The sequence below is a fragment of the Lucilia cuprina genome, chromosome 5 (assembly GCF_022045245.1).
Source record: "Lucilia cuprina isolate Lc7/37 chromosome 5, ASM2204524v1, whole genome shotgun sequence".
Classification (NCBI taxonomy): Eukaryota; Metazoa; Arthropoda; class Insecta; order Diptera; family Calliphoridae; genus Lucilia; species Lucilia cuprina.
Genome location: NC_060953.1, coordinates 13870543 through 13878762, shown reverse-complemented (window position 1 = coordinate 13878762; position 8220 = coordinate 13870543). Strand labels below are relative to the sequence as shown.

General features: G+C 29.9%; 1 long non-coding RNA gene across 1 annotated transcript in view; it reads right to left on the bottom strand.

Moving 5' to 3' along the window:
- LOC124420130 overlaps nucleotides 1-6534 on the bottom strand; it is a 22214-nt gene extending 15680 nt beyond the window's left edge. Inside the window, exon 1 of the long non-coding RNA XR_006941050.1 lies at nucleotides 6345-6534. This is a non-coding gene — a long non-coding RNA (uncharacterized LOC124420130). The remainder of the gene's footprint in view (nucleotides 1-6344) is intronic.
- Between the last annotated feature and the right edge of the window lie 1686 nt (nucleotides 6535-8220).

Here is an 8220-nt window from a genome sequence, read left to right as displayed (position 1 = left end):
CTAGAACTGAACTAGAACTGAACTAGAACTGAACTAGAACTGAACTAGAACTGAACTAGAACTGAACTAGAACTGAACTAGAACTAGAACTGAACTAGAACAGAACTATAACTGTAATTAAAACGGAACTAGAATAGTCTATAAACTGATCTGTACACTATCCTATTGACTATCCAAAGTATTAATAATTTGATGTAAAAAGTAATTTAAACGTATTGAGTTTTCCATCCCTGATGTGCTATATAATTCGGCATTGTTTTAACTTTTGTTTGTGTTTCAGTTAAGTATTCAGCAAGGGGAGTATGAGTTTTTCTCTTGCTTGGCGAACTCGCTTGCAAATGTAGTAAGTGAATACTACTAACTGCCAAGTGTAATTCGACCAACCCATCAACCCCACTAGTTCACTTGCACACTAATTCACTAACTTACTCATATTCACACAATGTGTGTGTATGTGTTGCAGTTGTATTTTATGCTCGTGTATAGTGTGTATTGTTTTAAAATGCCGGTTAGTTTGTAGTAAAAGACAAATTAGTTGAAGTTGGTTATTTATGGTCAGCAATTGTTTTTAAACCAATTTTAGTTTTATTTCGCATTTTTTTGGAAAACAAAATTTGGAATTCTGCTGGTTTTTTTTTTTTTTTTTTTTTTTTTTGCAGAAAAGTGTCAGTGTTTAATATTCTTATACAAGGGAAAACTTATTGCCAAATGAAAATCACCAAATGCAAAATAATAACATTTTTTAGAGTCATTCGAAAACAAAAAAACAACAAATCTTTGGATTAAAATTGTAAGAGGATAAATGATGCATTACAATTGTTTTAAAATTTAATGTAAGTAGATTTATCATTTTGACTGTTTTTGCAAAAGTTTTGATTGAAATATTAAATTGCTATTATTTTGATTGATTTTTTTATACATATGAATGAATGACACTGTACTGAAATATACTTTGTTCTCAACTAGGGGTGGTTGTAAAAACATTTTAAATGGAAGAAATGACACTCCGAGATAGTAATTGAATGAATTTCTGTGACGCTAAAGAAAGTTCAGTTCTAGTTCAGTTCTAGTTTAGTTCTAGTTCAGTTCTAGTTTAGTTCTAGTTCAGTTCTAGTGCAGTTCTAGTTCAGTTCTAGTTCAGTTCTAGTTCAATTCTAGTTCAGTTCTAGTTCAGTTCTAGTTCAGTTCTAGTTCAGTTCTAGTTCAGTTCTAGTTCAGTTCTAGTTCAGTTCTAGTTCAGTTCTAGTTCAGTTCTAGTTCAGTTCTAGTTCAGTTCTAGTTCAGTTCTAGTTTAGTTCTAGTTCACTTCTAGTTCAGTTCTAGTTCACTTCTAGTTTAGTTCTGGCTCAATTCTAGTTCAATTCTAATTCAGTTCTAGTTCAGTTCATGCTTTAAAATTAAAATTATCCATACCTGTACCAGATACTTCTTACGGTTTTCTTTTTTCTAAAATCCAATACAAATTCAACAGACACAAAAACCCAAAACAGGACATGCGTACTCTTAAATATACACACATTAACAGTTAAAGATCCTAACATAAAAAATATTCAAACTCCCATTCTGTTAATATTACGTTATGTTAAAATAACAGGACTTCAAATAAAAAAGAGTGTAAAAAACATAAATAAATATCAAAAGGATAAAGAAAGAAAAACAAAGAGCGAGAGCAAGCAGTATGAGTTGTAGATGGTGGTATGTTAGAGTGTGTGTGTGTGGTTTTCTGTATCCTTACAGTTTTTTCTTTATTTTTTGTGTTTGTTTGTTGCAACTGTATAATCAAATAATTTTGTTGGGTTTTTATAGATGAGTACTGTTTTGGTGGTGGTTGGGGTTTTTGTTTTTCATTAAATTTTTTTTAGTTTAGTTTTTTTTTTTTTTTTTGTGTAAGATACGCAACACTACTATATTGAGGATGATGAATGAGTTTTTCGTATGTAACAGTTTTAATTTGTAAGTTTTGTTGTTATTGTTGCTGTTCTATCTTGTTACTCGTTAGTTTTTATAGTGCACGTTTATGTTGTAAGAAACGAGAGAAGAAATTCAGAGTTGTCAAGGTTTTTAATGGTACTTAAACAGCCTTGATTTAATGACACATTTTCTGTTTGTTTTTTTTTTTTCTTTTCTAGATTTATTCTACTCAATATATTGTAATTATTATATGTATGTTTTGTAATAATTAAATTAATACAATGAGACCAAATTATATTTAATTAAAATTTTCTTAAGTGACAGATTTTTTTTTTTTTTGAATAAAATAAGTGCTTGGTGATATACGTTTTCATGAAAATAAAATCACTTAATACAAGTCAATGATATATTAATTAAAACATCTTATATTGATATAGATGTAGTTATATATATGTACTAAAGTATCGTTTTGTTAAGTAGGTGATATGCCCAATAACTTAATTAGTTATATGGATTTTAGTGATTTTCCAAAGTGGACCTTATATGGGAGCTTTAAGCAATTATGGACAAGTAGGTATCCATAATACGAGTGACTTGAGTCTATATTAAGACTGAAAAAATAAGGACTTTAAGTTGCCTCAAGAACTCTGTAGTTACTAGTTTTTACAATAGGTCACGGACTAGTAATTCAGAGTAATTCAGAGACTAGTTAAAACAATATTTATAAAATAGTTTAGAGAAGGTTATAGACCAGAGTTATATAAAGTATATACTAGTTCATAGTTAGCAATTATACAATACTTTTGTCAATAACCTAAACATTACAGTAGTTAATACAATGGCTCACACACTAGGACCAGAGATATAAGCCGATGCAAAATTATCGGCGGCGGCGGCGCAACCATTTTAGGTCGGCGGCTTGTTATAGAAAATATTGGCGGCGCCTAAATTCTCAGCTCAATTTAACTTTTTCTGCAGAAATTGACCTTATAAGCGTTTATTGTATTGGAAAATCTCTAAAAATTAGTCTGTTATATAGAAATCTGTCTCTATCTATATCTCTGCAGAAAATGGACATTTATAGAAGTTTTCTCTATTTTTTACAATATTTTGTTCAATTTGCAATAAGAATTTAAAATAGTGGCAACTTCATTCAAATTGGTGAAATTATTTTCCGAAAGACATGTGGTGTTCCAATCTTTATCAGCAGGCTTAGCTTTTGAGGCGAAAAAATTGGGCAGCGGCGCCGCCTGAAAAATATTACCGGCAGCCAACCGCAGCCGATTTGAACCGTTTCGGTTTGTGTCTCTGAATAGGACCACAAACTATTCAAAAGATTCAAATACTAGTAAATTTATAGGCTAGTAAGAAGACTGGTTCATATAACTATCAAAACGCATGGAAATAAAATGGCCTACAAACTACTAAACTAATAAACTGAGTAGTCAAGACACTGGTCCATTACTAGTGCATAGGTTAATGTAGAAAGCAGTTCATAAGCTAGTCAAAAGATTAGTCCACAAAATAAACAATAAACTAGATTATTCCATGGTATAATAAATAAACTAGTCTTTCATCATCAAAATGTGTTAATGAATAAAGTTTAAGACTGGATTCAGAGCCACATAGTTTTTCTAAACGTATAGTAACTTTTAGAAGTATTATAAATTTCTTAAAACTTATCGCCCATAAGGTCTATTTTAGAAAATGTCTTTAACGCAACTTACAGGATCAGCAATGCGAGTACAGAGATGAAATTCATTATTAACAAGTATGAATGTATAATAGAGCATAGTCGACCATATAATACCCTACACCAGTGATTATGTTATAAATGGGGATTATTTAAAACAAAAAATAAAGCATTTGATTTGTTTTTCAACTTTACTCCGGAATACTTTTACTTTTTTTGGCAAAAAAAATGGATTTTTTACAAGAGGGGTCAGAGAGGAGTAGGGAAAATTATAAACTTATCCTTATAAATGTAGGTATTGAAATTCACGTCTACTTCAAAGTTATTTATGTAGAAATTAAAAGTGTGACTAGTGTTTACAGGTAAATTTTGACCTTCAAGTCATTTTTGAAGGGAGTTTGTATGGGGCCTAGGGTCAAATGAGGCCCGATAATTAAAAAAAAATCGATAATGTCATTAAAAGTTCTATAAAACTAAGTTTTGCCGACTTTTGTTGACATAATAGAACATTTAACTAAATTAGCCAAAAGGCACTTTTCGGGTGCTACGGTTGTATGGGGTCTAGGCGAAACAATGGACCGTTTTCATCAATTTTCAATAGGCTTCGTCCTCAGACTAAAAAAGAGTGTGTGTGCCAAATTTCATCCAATTATCTTAAAAATTGCGACCGGGGATCTTGCGCACAAGGTTTACATGGACAGCCAGCCAGACGGACTTAATCAATTCAGAAAACGATTGGTATACTTTATGGTGGATATAGGACGAATATTTTTGTAAGTTACAAACATCCGCACAAACCCAATATAACCACACACTAAAGTAGTGTAAGGTATAACAAGAAAATATAGCAAACAACAATAGCACAAGCAAACACTAGCACTTTCAGAGTCGCTTAGATCCATCTATCTTATCTATCTATCTATCTATCTATCTATCTATCTATCTATCTATCTATCTATCTATCTATCTATCTATCTATCTATCTATCTATCTATCTATCTTTCTATCTATCTATCTATCTATCTATCTATCTATCTATCTATCTATCTATCTATCTATCTATCTATCTATCTATCTATCTATCTATCTATCTATCTATCTATCTATCTATCTATCTATCTATCTATCTATCTATCTATCTATACATCTGATCCTTTCTCTGTCCCTCATATGTCTGTTCGTCTGTTTCTCCGTCCATCTGTCTGTCAGCCATTATGTACGCCGGGCTGTTCGCCAATTTCTCAGTCCATCCCTCTGCCTTCTCCCGCCTATCTGTCGTGCTGTGTGTCCATGTCAATCTTCTACAAATGCTATAGGTCACAATTTTTAAGTTTATCTGATTAAATTTGTTGCATACTCTTATTTTGCTTTAAAGATTAAGACTATCGAAAATAGTCTATTTTATCGCCTAGCCATCGTACCCCCCAGTTAGGACTTTATAGCCCATATATTTTATATGTTCTTTTATCTCAACAAAACTCGGCACAACTTTCAGTTATACAAGTTTAAATGATACTACAAATATTCATAACGATCGGCCCTCATGTGTGCCCCCATATAAAAAGACACTTTCAGAAAACGACAAAAATTTGCTTACAAACACTAATATTGGGATGAAATTTTAAACATAACCACTGGTGTAGATTAGCACAAGGCCATTCCCGACTATATATTCATATTTCTTTCCTTGCAGAAACTTTTCATTAAAAGAGTATTCATATTTTTTTTTTTTTTTTAGTTTTTTCCACAGGTTTATAAAAAGCAGACTTAATATGGTATCCATTGCTATATAATACATTATCTATCTGATCCATTTTACAAGTAAATCTAAGAAGAAAATATTGAACATTAATTTCCAAACTAAAATTTGTTTTTTACATAAATACTTAATATCTAGTTTAAGGACTTCACTGTTATTGGATTAAAATAAACGATATAATAATTGTCATCAGTTAGGGTCAACTAAGAAAACATACATACATATATGTATGTATGTGTGTATGTATACTTCATTTTCCTATTAAATTAACATAAATGCACACATATAAAATATTCAATATGATGTTTACACATAATTTAAATGAAATTAATTATATTCCTTTAGTTTTTTTCTCTTTTTTTTGCAAACAAATACCCCATAAATTCTGTAAAACAAACACACTTGACAACACTACGCACACACACAAACACACACACACGCAGTTGTAATGATATGGGGGAGGGGCAGGAGGATTGTATGAGTAATACACATATACATAACGAGAGAGTTGTAATAATAGCAAAATAATTTTTTCATTTAATGTTAAAAGGAGGTTAACATAAATGTTATAGTATGAGAGAAGGTAATATATTAACAGAACTGTAGTAAAACAACAGGAGGGTGAAGGGGGGGGGGGGATGAGATGTTGATGATAAATATATTTTTTATATATTTAAGCAAAGTTTTGTTTATTTGCAAAGAAATTAGGAAATAATTTAAAGCAAATAATAAAATAGAAAATGAATTGTTTAAAATATAATAACTTATAGTGAAAAGAGAAAAAAACGGAAAGAAAGAAGGATATAGAAAGTAAAGTAAAAAAGAATTAAGAAAATATAATCAATTTGACAAGAGTATGAGAGGTTTACAATCATTACAACTGTAATTTTTACAGGTCGTCTTTACATTTTGATTAAAAGAGAAAGAAAATGCAAACTAATTGAAAATTTTTTAATAAAATAAAAATATTAATTAATTTACCATGTATTGTTGTTGTTGTTGTTAGTGCTGAGAGTTTTAAACTTTGTGGCTTATCATTAAATCCTTTTAAATTCTTTTTGCAAAAATTTTTTGAAAACTTTTAAACACTTTTTCACACTTCACTTGTTAATTTTTGTAGATTTTCTTGAGAATTTCTTTAATTTTTATTTTTTGATAAAATTTCTTATAAATTTAAATTTTTTTTAAGATTTTTTCTTAAATTTTATAAAATTTTTAAATTTAATTACACGACGCGGTAGTTAAATTTTTTAATTAAATTAAACAAAAATTTGTTGTTTGTTATTTTTTAGCAAAAAAAAAAAGAAATCAAACTTTTCCTTGTAAGAATCAAAGGTCCGTCAAAACGTTTAATCCATGCAATGATCAAATTTCAAATAACTTATTACAACTAATAACGAGTTCTATAATTCGTTACTAGTAATGTTTTACGAATTGCTTAACATTCTTTTTAATTACATTGAAATGCTTTTAACATAATTCACACTCTCTCTCTCTCTCTCTCTCTCTCTCTCTCTTGATGTTATTACAGCAAAGAGATTGAGTCAAAAAGTAAAAAACAATAAAAGAGCTGGCCACAGTAACTCTACAACTTAGTTATCGATTATTTTTTTCCTTGGCCTTCGTTATTAGGTTAGAAAGAGATCGCTATAGTCATCACTGGCAAATTTCTAACGGTGAATAGAAAAGCATAAACGTATACAAGCCATAGCTTGTTAATATTATAAAAAAAAACACTTTTTTTAAGTTTGACAGCTTCAAAATTTTTTTTTTTAATTAATTTTCCTTCAATTTTTTCAATAAATTTTCTTTAAATCTTAAAACTTTTCTTCTTAAACACTTATTTCGTTAACTTTTAAGGCTCTTCCGCCTTTGGGTTTTTTCTTAAAATTCTCATAATTTTCTTAATTTTACCGCTTTTCACCATAAAATTAATTTCTTTACATTTTTTGGCGTTTAGTCTTTTGGTGTTTATTCCGTTTAGTGAAATATTTATTTCTTAGTTAAACCACCACCTTGCGTATCCTGCTGCTCTCCGTTAACTAATATTTCATTTTGAACTGTTAAGCTCATGGAGCCATTTCATTTCATTTATAAAATTTATTTTTCCACCCTCATCTGCTAGTAAATAATTCTATTCTATTCTTTGCTTTTTCACTGTTTTACGCATATTTTACTTTTCTTGACTCCTTTTAAGTCTTTTTTTTTTCTCTTGTCCTGTCATTTTAACTTTTTCCTTTTGCCTTTTGTTTGTTACTCCCCTTTCTTATTACATGTGGTGGTTCATTTCCAATGTTTCGTGTTATAATTATTAATATTAAGCGGCATTTCAAACAACCCCTCGAATACAAAATAAATATAAAAGAAATAAAACCAGCAAATTGTATGTAGTTTAGTGTTTAATTAAAACTGTCATGTTAAACATTTTATTAGGGTTTGTTTCTCTTCGTTGTTGTTCCTTCTCTCGTACTTCTTACCGTTATTAACAGTGTGAGTGAATTTGGTAACCCTTGTTATGTTCAACAGAGTTGTGTGTCAGAAATCTGTTGTTTAGGTGGCAGTAACGGTGGAATGTTAAGATTTTCAAATTAACAGAATTTGGATTAATAAAAAACTGCATCGTCTGAAGTTAAAATTTTGAGTACAAATAAGCTATAGCTTAGAATAAGTTTTGTTTTAGTTTCCTTCTGTTCTAGTTCTGTTCTAATTCTGTTCTAGTTCTGTTCTAGTTCTGTTCCAGTTCTGTTCCAGTTCTGTTCTAGTTCTGTTCTAGTTCTGTTCTAGTTCTGTTGTAGTTCTGTTCTAGTTCTGTTCTAGTTCTGTTCTAGTTCTGTTCTAGTTCTGTTCTAGTTCTGTT